Here is a 17,103-nt window from a genome sequence, read left to right on the forward strand (position 1 = left end):
TTAAGATGCTGGATGCACTTTTATTTGTCTCACATTTCAGTTGGCTAAAACGGTCCAGAAGGATTCTTATGACTTACATAACACCATGCCAGTATTTCAATAATCTTATCCACTCATATTGCTGACAGCGATATAGCTGCCTCAAACTTTTATTACACTCTGAAGTTAACCACATAGCCGCTGAACTGACTTCAATAAAACTGATATAAAATGAATAGGGTATAGTTACAATAAAGTAACAGATTCCTTTACATTTACATTACATTTACATTAATCCTATACATAGCAATATGTTAACTTCATTGAACGTTTTGTTTTATTACATGTGCAATTACACTTTAACAAGTATTGTAGTAAACTGTAATAACTTAGTTACACTGTAATAACAACATACAACTGGTGGTAATTGCGTTCTGCAATTACAGAGGTGTAACAACGAATGCTTGTTACCATGCTTGTTACACATGTGCAAGTTTCCTCTGTATTCACTAATTTAGTGTTTCCTTTCTTGTTGGCTGCATTTGATTCAGTAACAACTGTCACAAGGTTGTCATCTCTAATGGACGGGTGTCCGAGATTACAACGGTTGGTGGCTCAATAGGCTTTAATAGGCTGTGAGTTAATGTGTTCGTTTCCCATTATGACAACATTAACCTCCATGCCATTCCAGTACACCACAGAGTACATGTAATATCTGCCTAAGTACAATGTAATTACTAAGTGTTACACTGGTTTAGCTAGTGAAAATGAAATGTGCGGGTACTTGTAAGATTGAACTCTTTGGCCTGAATGCCAAGCGTCACGTCTGGAGGAAACCTGGCACCATCCCTACAGTGAAGCATGGTGGTGGCAGCGTCATGCTGTGGGGTTGTTTTACAGTGGCAGGGATTGGGAGACTTGTCAGGATCGAGGGAAAGATGAACGGAGCAAAGTACAGAGAGATCCTTGATGAAAACCTGCTCCAGAGCGCTCAGGACCTCATACTGGGGGTGAAGGTTCACCTTCCAATGACCCTAAGCACACAGCCAAGACAACACAGGAGTGGCTTCAGGACAAGTCTCTGAATGTCCTTGAGTGGCCCAGCCAGAGCCCGGACTTGAACCCGATCAAACATCTCTGGAGAGACCTGAAAATAGCTGTGCAGCGACGCTCCCCATCCAACCTGACAGAGCTTGAGAGGATCTGTAGAGAAGAATGGGAGAAACTCCCCAAATACAGCTGTACCAAGCTTGTAGCGTCATACCTGTAATCGCTCTCAAAGGTGCTTCAACAATGTACTGAGTAAATGTGATATTTCAGTTTTTAAACAATTATAAATTTGCAAAAATGTCTAAAAACCTGTTTTTGCTTTGTCATTATGGGGTATTGAATTTTGTTTTAATCAATTTTAGAATAAGGCTGTAACGTAACAAAATGTGGTCAAGGGGTCTGAATACTTTCCGAATGCACTGTATGTGTGTCTCTGTGAGGGTTGGGATAAAGCAGAAATCACATTTCAGTTGGACCTTATGTATGTACAATTTACAAATAAAGTGATCTTTATCTTAAATCTTAATGCTTTGGAGAGTTGTGTTTGAGTATTATATTTTGAAATAAAGCTGGCATGATGATAATTGTATATTGTGAACATGTTGCCACTTCAGGATTCAAGAAAAAGGCCAGCTTCTGATGTTAGCAGCACTGAAGCAAACAAAACAGCCACACACCACTGCTAACGAGTCTACAAGCGACTGGCCTGGCCTTTTCATAGTGTTTAGCTATTTCATTCTCTATTGTTCGGGTAATGGCAGTAGTCCTTAGGGATGCAATGTATCAAGAATATCATTCGCAGATGCTTTATATATTTTTATTTACTGGAAAAACGTTCAGTTGCTAACTACATACAGTAGTAGCTAGCTCACTGATGGCAGCATAAATATAAAGTCACTTCCGATTTTAGAACACTGCGGAGGTTTACAATCCTGCTGGCTTTCCTCGCATGTCCTTACTCAGCTAAGTCATTACTCAGCCAATCAACTGATGACAAGGACTATTTTAAAGGTGAGTTTATGATCTGTTGAACTATTTATGAGTGTGAATAAAGCCAGGCTTCCATTTTCAATCGTCAGTGAAAGCCAAATTGGTGGAATAACGTGTACTGAGGGCCAATAACTGATCTAGTGTTAGCGTTAGCTAGCTAGCTTTTTTTGTTACTTGCAGAGACGAAGTCGGCAAAGCATTTACCACCACCTTTGTTAGTAGCTAGCGAGCTTACTTGGGGGCTATTGTTGGCAGAAGATACCGACCCTACCATTACATTTGTTTACACTGAACTGCACTGTGGTCAGAATGCAATCATGATTATATTAAGACAGATGGGTCGGAAAACGTACCTCAATGCAGGGATGGGATATGCCACTGTACTCCAGATTTTACCTTTATCCACACTGCTCTATGGAGAAGATTGACATATGGAATCATGTAGTAACCCAAAAATTGTTAAACAAATCAAAATGTATTTTATATTTGAGATTCTTCAAAGTAGCCACCCTTTGCCTTGATGACAGCTCTGCACACTCTTGGCAGTCTCTCAACCAACTTCATGAGGTAGTCACCTGGAATGCATTTCAAATAACAGGTGTGCCTTGTTAATTTATGGAATTTCTTTCCTTCTTAATGCGTTTGAGCCAATCAGTTGTGTTGTGAGAAGGTAGGGGTGGTATACAGCAGATAGCCCTATTTGGTAAAAGACCAAGTCCATATTATGGCAAGAACAGCTAAAATAAGCGAAGAGAAACGACAGTCCATCATTACTTTAAGTCATGAAGGTCAGTCAATCCGGAACATTTCAAGAACTTTGAAAATTTCTTCAAGTGCAGTTACAAAAACCATCAAGAGCTATGATGAAACTGGCTCTCATGAGGACCGCCACAGGAATGGAAGACCCAGAGTTACCTCTGCTGCAGAGGAGAAGTTCATTAGAGTTACCAGCCTCAGAAATTGCAGCCCAAATAAATGCTTCACAGAGTTCAAGTAACAGATACATCTCAACATCTACTGTTCAGAGGAGACTACGTGAATCAGGCCTTCATGGTTGAATTGCTGCAAAGAAACCACTACTAAAGGACACCAATAATAAGAAGAGACTTGCTTGGGCCAAGAAACACGAATAATGGACATTAGACTCAATTGACAAAGAGTCAATACAGGTCTAAGATTGAATCATACTACACTGGCTCTGACGCTCGTCGGATGTGGCAGGGCTTGAAAACTATTACAGACTACAAAGGGAAGCACAGCCACGAGCTGCCCAGTGACACAAGCCTACCAGACGAGCTAAACCACTTCTATGCTCGCTTGAGGCAAGCAACACTGAAGCATGCATGAGAGCACCAGCTGTTCCGGATGACTATGTGATCACGCTCTCCGTAGCCGATGTGAGTAAGACTTTTAAGCAGGTCAACATTCACAAGGCCGCAGGGGCCAGACGGATTACCAGGACGTGTACTCCGAGCATGTGCTGACCAACTGGCAAGTGTCTTCACTGACATTTTCAACATGTCCCTGACTGAGTCTGTAATACCAACATGTTTCAAGCAGACCACCATAGTCCCGTGCCCAAGAACTCTAAGATAACCTGCCTAAATGACTACCGACCCGTAGCACTGACGTCTGTAGCCATGAAGTGCTTTGAAAGACTGGTCATGGCTCACATCAACAGCATAATCCCAGAAACCCTAGACCCACTCCAATTTGCATACCGCCCCAACAGATCCACAGATGATGCAATCTCTATCGCACTCCACACTGCCCTTTCCCACCTGGACAAGAGGAACACCTACGTGAGAATGCTATTCATTGACTACAGCTCAGCATTCAACACCATAGTGCCCTCTAAGCTCATCACTAAGCTAAGGATCCTGGGACTAAACACCTCCCTCTGCAACTGGATCCTGGACTTCCTGACGGGCCGCCCCCAGGTGGTAAGGGTAGGTAACAACACATCTGCCACACTGATTCTCAACACGGGGCCCCTCAGGGGTGCGTGCTCAGTCCCCTCCTGTACTCTCTGTTCACCCATGACTGCATGGCCAGGCACGACTCCAACACCATCATTAAGTTTGCCGACGACACAACAGTGGTAGGCCTGATCACCGACAACGATGAGACAGCCTATAGGGAGGAGGTCAGAGATCTGGCCATGTGGTGCCAGGACAACAACCTCTCCCTCAACGTGACCAAGACAAAGGAGATGATTGTGGACTACAGGAAAAAAAAGAGGGACTGAGCACGCCCCCATTCTCATCGACGGGGCTGTAGTGGAACAGGTTGAGAGCTTCAAGTTCCTTGGTGTCCACATCACTAACGAACTATCATGGTCCAAACACACCAAGACAGTCGTGAAGAGGGACACGACAAAGCCTATTCCCCCTCAGGAGACTAAAAAGATTTGGCATGGGTCCTCAGATCCTCAAAAAATTATACAGCTGCACCATCGAGAGCATCCTGACTGGTTGCATCACCGCCTGGTATGGCAACTGCTTGGCCTCTGACCGCAAGGCACTACAGAGGGGTAGTGCGTACGGCCCAGTACATCACTGGGGCAAAGCTCCCTGCCATCCAGGACCTCTATACCAGGCGGTGTCAGAGGAAGGCCCTCAAAATTGTCAAAGACTCCAGCCACCCTAGTCATAGACTGTTCTCTCTGCTACCGCACGGCAAGCGGTACCGGAGTGCCAAGTCTAGGTCCAAAAGACTTCTCAACAGCTTCTACCCCCAAGCCATAAGACTCCTGAACAGCTAATCATGGCTACCCGGACTATTTGCACTGCCCCCCACCCCATCCTTTTTACGCTGCTGCTACTCTGTTAAGTATTTATGCATAGTCACTTTAACTCTACCCACATGTACATATTACCTCAACTACCTCAACTAGCCGGTGCCCCCGCACATTGACTCTGCAACGGTACCCCCCTGTATATATAGCCTCCCTACCGTCACTTTATTTTACTGTATATATAGCCTCCCTACTGTCACTTTATTTTACTTCTGCTCTTTTTTTCTCAACACTTTTTTTGTTGTTGTTTTATTCTTACTTTTTTTGTTTAAAATAAATGCACTGTTGGTTAAGGGCTGTAAGTAAGCATTTCACTGTAATGTCTGCACCTGTTGTATTCGGCGCATGTGACCAATAAAATTTGATTTGATTTGATTTGATTAGACTGGTGGAAATCTGTCCTTTGGTCTGATGAGTCCAAATGTGAGATTTTTGGTTCCAACCGCCGTGTCTTTGTGAGACGCAAAGTAGGTGTACGGATGATCTTTCCATGTGTGGTTCCCACCGTGAAGCATGGAGGAGGAGGTGTGATGGTGTGGGCGTGCTTTGCTGGTGACACTGTCTGTGATTTATTTAGAATTCAAGCATGGCTACCACAGCATTCTGAAGCGATACGCCATCTCATCTGGTTTGCGCTTAGTGGGACTGTCATTTGTTTTTCAACAGGACAATGACCCAACACACCTCCAGGCTGTGTAAGGGCTATTTGACCAAGAAGGAGAGTGAAGGAGTGTTGCATCAGATGACCTGGCCTCCACAATCACCCGACCTCAACCCAAATGAGATGGTTTGGGATGAGTTGGACAGCAGAGTGAAGGAAAAGCAGCCAACAAGTGCTCAGCATATGTTGGGCCTCCCGAGTGGCGCAGTGGTCTAAGGCACTGCATCGCAGTGCTAGCTGTGCCACTAGAGATCCTGGTTCAAATCCAGGCTCTGTCGCATCCGGCCACGACCGGGAGACCCATGGGGCGGCGCACAATTGGCCCAGTGTCGTCCAGGGTAGCTCAGTTGGTAGATGAGTTGGACAGCAGAGTGAAGGAAAAGCAGCCAACAAGTGCTCAGCATATGTTGGGCCTCGATTCCCACGGGGGGCCAGTATGAAGAAAAAAAAAAAAAAAAAAAATGTATGCACTCACTAACTATAAGTCGCTCTGGATAAGACTAAAATGTAAAAAAATGGTTACTCCTTCAAGACTGTTGGAAAAGCATTCCAGGTGAAGCTGGTTGAGAGAATGCCAAGAGTGTGCAAAGCTGTCATCAAGGCAAAGGGTGGCTACTTTGAAGAATCTAAAATATATTTTGATTTGTTTAAAATTTTTTTGGTTACTACATGATTCCGTATGTGTTATTTCATTGTTTTGATGTCTTCACTATTATTCTACAATGTAGAAAATAGTAAAAATAAAGAAAAACCCCTGTGTCCAAACTTGACTGGTACTGTATATAGAAGAACATCAAGACGAAGACTAATCTGACCTTATTTAGTTCCATTTTAGTGCCATTAATCCTCATCAACAACTTTGTATATATGTTCACCTATTATTTCTATAATTTAGCTTGTAAACACATCTGAACTGTCTCCTTACCACATGCTTGTGACGGAGTTGGACGTTACCTCGTGCTTTGCTTAGTTTGATTTATCAGCCTGGTGGAACCATATTAAATTCATATTTAAAAGCTAGACTAGAAACATTTAGGCTTTCAATAACAGCTTATAAAACTGTTAAATCTAATGTGTGGTTTTATATCTACAGTATGATCTATTAAAGATTCTGAAGGCGCTTTTATTTGTCTCACATTTCAGTTGGCTAAAACGGTCCAGTAGGATTCTTATGACTTACATAACACCATACCAGTATTTCAATCATCTTATCCACTCATATTGCTGACAGCGATATAGCTGCCACAAACTTTAATTACACTCTGAAGTAAACCGCTTAGCAGCTGAGCTGGCTTCAATAAAACTGATATAAAATTAATAGGGAATAGTTACAATAAAGTAACAGATTCCTTTACATTTAAATTGCATTTAAATGAATCCTTTACATGACAGTTTTTATATATTTCTAAAAGAAAGCTCTAGCATCTTGCAGTAACATTGGTTTAAATAATTTTTTATGCATGTAATTGAACAAGTTTCGCATTCTTCATTGTCGATCACATCTCTTCTGCTTACAAACCTTTGCATTCAAATCGTTGTTTAAATGCTCTTTGTGTCTAATATAGTGCAGCCAAATTAATCTTTAATAGGGTAAAACCTTACAGAATATTCAGATAGAAATGTATTGTGAAGAACAGATATGACTGTCTGTCAGGAAGGATAGGGAATCGTGTCAGCTCTATTCAATACCTTTCTATCAGCAATGTTCAGAACATTTCACCTCCCTGAATACACTCAGTTTGTTTGGGTGCAGTGCCCACCCAGCACATCAGTACAAGAAGACCCATAGGGGGGAGCTGACGGATGCAGTAGTTGAGCAGGGGGCTGACCAACTGGAAGGACCCTATCAAGGCCTTTTCATTTCTTGGACTGTGCTCTCATCTTCACTGCAGCCAAGGTTTATTGTTTGGTATATCTGCCAACACGGCCTAATTCTGGCACCGATGCCACTGTTATTAGACAATATATTTACTTGCGATGTTTGTGGGTGGAGAGAACATTAGCACCATGCAGACGTTCAAGTTATTTTAATGTGCAAAGATCTTGCATGATATATGACCTGTGTTTTTGTATTTGAGGGACATGTAGTCCCGTGTAGCTCAGCTGCAAGTCTCTTGGGGTATGTCTCTATAAGCTTGGCACATCTAGCCACTGGAATTTTTGCCCATTCTTCAAGGCAAAACTGCTCCAGCTTCTTCAAGTTGGATGGATTCTGCTGGTGTACAGCAATCTTTAAGTCATACCACAGATTCTCAATTGGATTGAGGTCTGGGCTTTGACTAGGCCATTCCAAGACATTTAAATGTTTCCCCTTAAACCACTCGAGTGTTGCTTTAGCAGAGTACTTAGGGTCATTGTTCTGCTGGAAGGTGAACTTCCGTCCCAGTCTCAAATCTCTGGAAGACTGCAACAGGTTTCCCTCAAGAATGTCCCTGTATTTAGCACCATCCATCATTCCTTCAATTCTGACCAGTTTCCCAGTCCCTGCCGATGAAAAACATGGGGATGGTGTTCTCGGGGTGATGAGAGGTGTTGGGTTTGCGCCAGACATAGCGTTTTCCTTGATGGCCAAAAAGCTCAATTTTAGTCTCATCTGACCAGAGTACCTTCTTCCATATGTTTGGGGAGTCTCCCACATGCCTTTTGGCGAACACCAAACGTGTTTGCTTATTTTTTTCTTTAAGCAATGGCTTTTTTCTGGCCACTCTTCCGTAAAGCCCAGCTCTGTGGAGTGTACGTCTTAAAGTGGTCCTATGGACAGATACTCCAATCTCCGCTGTGGAGCTTTGCAGCTCCTTCAGGGTTATCTTTGGTCTCTTTGTTGCCTCTCTGATTAATGCCCTCCTTGCCTGGTCCGTGAGTTTTGGTGGGCGGCCCTCTCTTGGCAGGTTTGTTGTGGTGTCAAATTCTTTCAATTTTTTAATAATGGATTTAATGGTGCTCCGTGGGATGTTCAAAGTTTCTGATATTTTTTTATAACCCAACCCTGATCTGTACTTCTCCACAACTTTGCCCCTGACCTGTTTGGAGAGCTCCTTGGTCTTCATGGTGCCGCTTGCTTGGTGGTGCCCCTTGCTTAGTGGTGTTGCAGACTCTGGGGCCTTTCAGAACAGGTGTATATATACTGAGATCATGTGACAAATCATGTGACACTTAGATTGCACACAGGTGGACTTTATTTAACTAATTATGTGACTTCTGAAGGTAGTTGGTTGCACCAGATCTTATTTAGGGTCTTATAACAAAGGGGGTGAATACATATGCACGCACCACTTTTCCGTTATTTCTTTTTTTGAATTTTTTGAAACAAGTTATTTTTTTCATTTCACGTCACCAATTTGGACTATTTTGTGTATGTCCATTACATGAAATCCAAATAAAAATCAATTGAAATGACTGGTTGTAATGCAACAAAATAGGAAAAATGCCAAGGGGGATGAATACTTTTGCAAAGCACTGTAACATATAGCTACAAACTTAGGAGATTTCCAGGATAAACATGTAGCAGGTAGGATGTTGTTAGAGGTCCACCACTAAGTGGCAGGAATGAATACCTCTGTAACCCTATAAAATGGTATCGGCCATCTTGGAAGCCATCTGACCTGAAATTCTGTTGGGCCATGTGCTGTGTCTGTGTTTCTGCATGTCATGTTGAAGGTAGGCCTTCATTCATCTGCAATTCTATTTGTATGACTGAGATTCCGTAATCAATGTATCTAACATGTTTTGTCCTTGTCTAGATGTCGATGAATGCTTTGGGCCAGACTTGAGAACCAGCGTTAAAGTAAAGATGACCTATTTGTTTGTTTTCAAGTAAACTTTTCCAGCTTTATTGTGGTTAATGTTAAAGATTCTAAAGGCATATTTTGTTATTGGGTTGTAGATATAAAGGCAACTCCAGCCGCTGTTCTTTGTCCTTTGTTTTGAGTATAGAAAAATCCCACTGGGCACAAACTGGTTGAATCAACGTTGTGTCAACCTAATTTGTCAACGTATTGTGACATGGAATCTACATGGAAAATACATTGGATTTGAAAAAAGCAATCAATGTAAACTGTTGTTTTGAGGGTGACATTTCAACCACAGGATTATGTCATCATTGTAACCAATTTTCAACATAGACAAACCTTGGTATAAAATGTGTTGTTATTATATAGGGGGAAGGTTAATGTTAGGACATAGACAGACACGCTATCTAGGTTACACTTCCACACTCCATTCCCCCAGGGGGCAGCAGCAACTTTTCCCATGTGCTGAGCTTGTTGATAAGCGCATCAGGTGCTGCCAATGAATGGAGCTACATGTAGAATTGTTGCATTGTAATTTCAGAAAACCTCCATCGTAAACACGGAAGGTATTCACACCCCTTCACTTTTTCCACATTTTGTTACGTTACAGCCTTATTCTAAAGTTGATTAAATTGTTTTTCCCCCCTCATCAATCTACACAAAATTCCCCATAATGACAAAGCAAAAATAGGTTTTTAGAAACATTTTAATATCACATTTACATATTCAGACCCTTTACTCAGTACTTTGTTGAAACACCTTTGGCAGCGATTGCAGCCTCAATTTTTCTTGGGTATGACACTACAAGCTTGGCACACCTATATTTGGGGAGCTTCTCCCATTCTTCTCTGCAGATATATATATATATATATATATATATCATTTTGTAATTTATAGATCGGCAGGTAAGGGTGCTCTCGAGCGGCTAGATGTTCTTTACCATTCGGCAACAGATTTGCCACCAATGATCCTTATAGGACACATCACTGCACTCTATACTCCTCTGTAAACTGGTCATCTCTGTATACCTGTCACAAGACCCACTGGTTGATGCTTATTTATAAAACCTTCTTAGGCCTCACTCCCCCCTATCTGAGATACCTACTGCAGCCCTCATCCTCCACATACAACACCCGTTCTGCCAGTCACGTTCTGTTCAAGGTCCCCAAAGCATACACGTCCCTGGGTCGCTCCTCTATTCAGTTCCCTGCAGCTAGCGACTGGAACGAGCTGCAAAAAACACTGGATCGTTTTATCTCCATCTCTTCATTCAAAGACTCAATCATGGACACGTTTACTGACAGTTGTGGCTGTTTCAGGTGATGCATTGTTGTCTCTACCTTCTTGCCCTTTGTGCTGTTGTCTGTGCCCAATAATGTTTGTACCATGTTTTGTGCTGCTGCCATGTTGTTGTCATGTTGTGTTGCTACCATGCTGTGTTGTCATGTGTTGCTGCCATGCTATGTAGTTGTCTTAGGTCTCTCTTTATGTAGTGTTGTGGTGTCTCTCTTGTCGTGATGTGTGTTTTGTCCTATATTTTATTTATTTTTAATCCCAGCCCCCATCACCGCAGGAGGCCTTTTGCCTTTTGATAGGCCGTCATTGTAAATAAGAATTTGTTCTTAACTGACTTGCCTAGTTAAGTAAAGGTTGAATAAAAATAAAATAAATAAATATATCCCATATAACTACTGCTGTACATACTGTATTCTGGACATAGCTCATCCCATATAACTACTGCTGTTCATACTGTATTCTGGACATAGCTCATCCCATATAACTACTGCTGTTCATACTGTATTCAGGACATAGCTCATCCTATATAACTACTGCTGTACATACTGTATTCTGGACATAGCTCCTCTCATATAACTACTGCTGTAGATACTGTATTCAGGACATAGCTCATCCTATATAACTACTGCTGTACATACTGTATTCAGGACATAGCCCATCTTATATAACTACTGCTGCACATACTGTATTCTGGACATAGCTCATCCCATATAACTACTGCTGTACATACTGTATTCAGGACATAGCTCATCCTATATAACTACTGCTGTACATACTGTATTCAGGACATAGCCCATCTTATATAACTACTGCTGTACATACTGTATTCTGGACATAGCTCATCCCATATAACTACTGCTGTACATACTGTATTCTGGACATAGCTCATCCCATATAACTACTGCTGCACATACTGTATTCTGGACATAGCTCATCCCATATAACTACTGCTGTATAAAAATAAAAAAATCTAAATACATTAAGTTGTCATTTATGTTGCTTTATAATCTAAGTGGTTAACTACTATCATTTTCTAAAGAATCCCCTTGGCTAACTTATGGCTGGCTATCTTTCATTTGGACAGATGTACATCCCAGAAAACATACATTTTAGTCCCAAAACCATACTTTACATATTTCTTAATATATTAGTTGTTCAGTAGTGACATTTCTTCGAAATACATGAACATCTACCAACTTGCTCACAAATGTTCTCCAAAATGTTGGCAGACAGACTACTCACGATATGTCCATGCGGGAGAGGGGTCCAATCCCATCACCCGGTGATATTTGTAGGGGTGTGGCTTAAGGCATATTCATTCTACAGTCTTTTAATGTTTGTGTTTCCGTGGTGACATCAAAAGGTGGGAGAGCATTTTTCAGAGAAAGAATAAACAAAACTACTAAAAAGATCAGTCTCTTTCAGTGTAATAATAGAACAGTCCTGTAGGAGTTGATTTAGCTGAAGCCGCTGTGTTAGTGCTGGGATGGAACAAGACCCTGCAAACCATGTGGATGGGCTGTCCAGAACAGGAGTTGCAGGCCCCTGATATACTGTTATTAACTGTCAGATGTCATTAAGCAGTTGAGTAAACTGTCATTATAAAACTGTTTTGTACAAATGGGCCCATGGGGGAACCGAATAGTAACTCTTGATCCAATACATTTGAAGGGTTCTTTAAACGACTCAGTCTGTGCTCGGAAATTAGTTTTATCACCACAGACAGGAGTTTGCCTGAGACATCACAGCGCCTTGGCTCACGTCAAAATTATTTTCATGATTCAATCCATTCAAATGTCACAGCTAGTAAAAATCTAAATCTGGATATGAAATGTCACGTTGTGCCATGTATCCACAAAACAATTAAGCTTGGCTCTGATAATTCAGATCTTATTTTCCAGGTCACATATCTTGCTGTAAATCTATTACGGTGTCAGCAATGTGAGGACCTTATGGTCGACTAATAAGGTCAAAATAATGTGCTGGACTGTATCGGATCTCTCTGTGGTCCACAGTATAGGTATGAGGTCTTCACCTTTCAGCATGCAGTGTGAAGTTAATGGAGGGCTAAATGTAATATTAATCTAATACATTTACAAGGATAAGCACTTGGATCAAATAGGGAGCTGTTGTGTTTTTCAGCAAGCTTTACAGATCTTAAGACAAACAACTCCAAAATGATTACCCCCTGCCAGTGACCTTCTCAAAACATGGCCATGATCCAAAACTGGCTGTCAGAAATACATGCAGCCTGAAGTCGTTTGGGATTTCCTTATGACCCTCCGTCATAGAGATGGTATCAAACCACATCTGCTGAACTGTTCATGAAACTCCAATTTGATCCCATGCAGTCAATGGCAAAGTTACAGGAAGCGTGCCAAAGCAACAGATAATTTACAATCCCAACATGGCCATGTTCAGAAACGGGTGTGTCAGAAATACATCCAGCTTCCACAGCAACATATCTAAGGTAATTTGCCTTTGGTTTATTGGCAGATCTGATGCCATTTGAGCCGTGCACCAGAGGATATGACCATATATGGAACAGACGTATACCTGTTATAGCCATTATTAAACGGACCAGTCAAATACTGGGAATCCCACACCCTCCCTTCAGCTGCAGCTGTTGGAACACAAGCGTCTCTGGGGGAGCAGGGGACTCGTCCTAGCCAAGCCTTTTGGAAGAGTCAGGACAAGTGACAGCCCAATCCACTAGATGGCCCCACCAAAGATCAATGTTGAGAACAGGGTCGTCACAAATGTTCCAATTTTAATTAATTATTACTCCATTATGCTTTAAGATATAAATGTCAAATATATGTCAACAATCCTTCCTCCAAAGGACCCTTCTATGGATTAAATGTTGTGAAAATCCCAAAATCTGTATTTTATTGTTCTAGTTTGGTGAGGAATCGCCCTAATAGCTTTCTAATAGCTACAATAATGTTGTATATGGACTGTGACTTTCTAGCTAACCTTCCTTTCTCAATAAGTTAATGCTTCCTCTTTCAGAACCTGTTCATAATCCACTTCCGTCTTCCTATTTAGATGTTGAACACTAAATCTGTTCAAAATCACAACATTGAAGTGACATTAGTGTGGGACCAATGTGTCTGATCAACTTCCCCTGGCACTCCATGTCCCTGGGGCAGGACCTTTCTCTTTGGTTTTGTCTAGATGGTATACTGCTGTATGTCAGAATGGACTTTTCGTAGCAGGTTAGGAGAACTAAGTTAAGGTTAGGAAAAGGGTTAGGGTTAGCTAAAATGCAAAATGTTTAAACTTTTGACGTCAGTTTGACATAAACTGTATCCCATCTAGCCTGCAACTAATGTAAGCTTACAGAGTAGGTAACTGCTCACTGCTCCAAAAACTGCCTTCTGACTCCATGTATCTAGTCTGTTTTGACTGAGTGTTTGGCCTTCATTCCAACCTCTCCCACCACTGTAGATTATATTTATAGCTGTCTCATTAAACTGTGAAGCCTCTGTTATGTGTTTGGTAGGCCAATGCTGACAAAGCTATCCAGCCTCCAACTCATTGCAATTTGAACCCTCTGGTAAATGTGGATAAGTGTAACAATACCGAATACATGAAATGCTTTTTTTTCTAAACGGGTATGGGCTTGTTATTGCTTGTGACATAATATATTATTGAATTATTGCAAACACCCCTACGCAACGACCAAACCACCCTCTGGGAGAAATTCCTGATGCTGCCACTGAGTCACACATTCTCTGGTCCTTTTAATGGTAACGTATTAAAAATATTATCTTACATAATTTAAATATGCACCGCCTTCTAACCATCATCACATGTTCGCCGAATGCGTTGTTTACAGAGCTAACTAGTCTACTGGTTTGAAAACCTGACTGCAGGGCATTGGCAAAGATAGCAAAGATACTTATAAAATGTTATATAATAATATTTTTTCTCCTATCTGTGGTGAATGGTGTAGTCATCACTGATTCATTAAACACTGAGTAATGTTATGCATATCATGAAATATACATGTTCTCTTTTAATGCATAATGGTACGAGCTCTGTAAATATGTACATGTTTAGATATGTTCAAGGGTTTTTATTGTTGTTTTTTTATCACCTGTTTTGTTTTTGGAAACATTTAGTTTATATTGCATATATCTGGTGGTTTTGACCCACAGATTTGCAGATTATCTGGCAGGTAAATGGCATGGAGGGCTAGCTAGCTAGCTGGCTTATGTTTTTGTTTGAATGATGAAGGAAACAGTACCAGCTTCTTCTTTCACCTGGCTGCTGGTTCCTGGACATTTGAGGAGTCACCTGAAGCTTGAGAGGAATAGGAGATCCAGTAGGAATGCAGTGCTGAGGCAGAGGGTTCAGTGAGGATGACTGGCTACTACTCTGAACTGTATATGTGGAGAGCTTTCTGGCACCCAGAGCTGCTGAGGAATCACCCAAGTGGGTGCTAGACATTGTGAAGGAGGAGAATTCCAGTGTCTCCACAACACAGGCTGGTTCCCAGAGTAACCCTCTACAAGATCGTCACTAGACTCCATCTTCATCAACCATCTCTCTGACCACCTTCCTCTGATCAAGCCAAGAACTGTCCCTCTCCATCTTTGAAGGACGCATGCACTCAAAGACGTGGCATCTATTGGTTGACCTAGCTAGATATTGCTAAGCTACTCATGATGATGTATTGGTTGACCTAGCCTATTTATGTTATGAGAAGCACTATAGAAGTTTAATAAATTATTATTATTAATAAATTATTATAATTATTATTATAACAACGTTGCATTGATCATGCTAATTAAGATCTAAACATTTTTACTGCAGTGATCCCCTGCCTGTTTCATAAGGAGCACACACATACACACACACCATGGTAGTCCATATCTACTTCCTGCCAGCCAGCCCAGGGGAAGCCCTTGCTGAGTACAGCCGTGATCCCTGTTTCCTAAAACACTCACATATGTTGTCTATAAATATGCTAGGCAACCAACTGTCAGGGAAAGCCCTCACTACATGCTGACTCACAGATGGTCAGGGTGGAGAGGTTAACTGTGGTTATTATTAACTGTTTGTTTTGGCAATGCTTTAGGCTCCTCCAATTCCCCAATGCTTTAGGCTCCTCCGATTCCCCAATGCTTTAGGCTCCTCCAATTCCCCAATGCTTTAGGCTCCTCCGATTCCCCAATGCTTTAGTCTCCTCCGATTCCCCAATGATTTAGGCTCCTCCGATTTCCCTCCAGGATCTCTTTCAGGCACCTCCAGAAACTTTGCAGTGGCAGGCAAAAAAAGGCCCCTCATGTAGCTTCTTCTAACCTTAGCATTTAGTGCGCTCTATTGGAGAGTAGTTATACTACAGTTGTTAGGAGATTTGTAATAAATGCCATGCTAGTAGATACCACAGACTTCCAGTCATTGAGCTAACGCTAGTTAGCATTGGCTTGCGAAACTCTAACTTCCTTTATACTGGAAAAAGAGACATATAAATGAGTCATCTGACTCTGGGGATAAAGGTAGATCTTCATAGCCAAAATCCTGAAGTATCCCTTTAAGGTTAGGGTAGGGGTCAAGGTCAGGATTAGGGTTTAGGATAGGGGTCAAGGTCAGGGTTAGGGTAGGGGTCAAGGTCAGGGTTAGGGTTTAGGATAGGGGTCAAGGTCAGGGTTAGGGTTTAGGATAGGGGTCAAGGTCAGGGTTAGGGTAGGGGTCAAGGTCAGGGTTAGGGTTTAGGATAGGGGTCAAGGTCAGGGTTAGGGTAGGGGTCAAGGATCCCGGATAGCACTGACCTAAATAAGGCCCATGATCTAGGTCATGTTCATTAGGTCATGCAACAGAACACATCTTCAATCATTCTGCAATGGAAAACAATAATTAGAAGGCAAGACCACTCTAGATTTCTTACATACTCTTATTATTATCGGAGTGGCTACGGATCCGAGTTCTCTGGAATATATAGTTCTCTGCATATGTCGGCTCAATCGGAAATTACCTTTGAATTTCTATTTGTCAATCTGTAATGCTTCAGCAATACAAATTGAATAGGGCCCTAGGTTCCACTGCCTACAAGGATGACACTCAAAATGACCTGCACCGTTATCTAAGCCACGGTGGTTTTGCAAAACATTTGCTGGGAGAAGAGGCTGCCCCATCCAATGATTGAGCCAGAGTGCAGGGTCAGAGTAGAAAACCACAGGGAACCTGCTGTTCCAGAGGATATCGGTGGTCGACTGGTCCAGAATCAAATCATGTTGTGTATTGTGTTACCATACAGGTATCTTAGTGTCTATGTTGTGTTACCATACAGGTATCTTTGTGTCTATGTTGTGTTACCATACAGGTATCTTAGTGTCTATGTTGTGTTACCATACAGGTATCTTAGTGTCTATGTTGTGTTACCATACAGGTATCTTAGTGTCTATGTTGTGTGTTGTGTTACCATACAGGTACCTTAGTGTCTATGTTGTGTTACCATACAGGTATCTTAGTGTCTGTGTTGTGTTACCATACAGGTATCTTAGTGTCTGTGTTGTGTTACCATACAGGTATCT

The sequence above is a fragment of the Coregonus clupeaformis genome, unplaced genomic scaffold (assembly GCF_020615455.1).
Source record: "Coregonus clupeaformis isolate EN_2021a unplaced genomic scaffold, ASM2061545v1 scaf2534, whole genome shotgun sequence".
In the NCBI taxonomy this organism is placed as follows: Eukaryota; Metazoa; Chordata; class Actinopteri; order Salmoniformes; family Salmonidae; genus Coregonus; species Coregonus clupeaformis.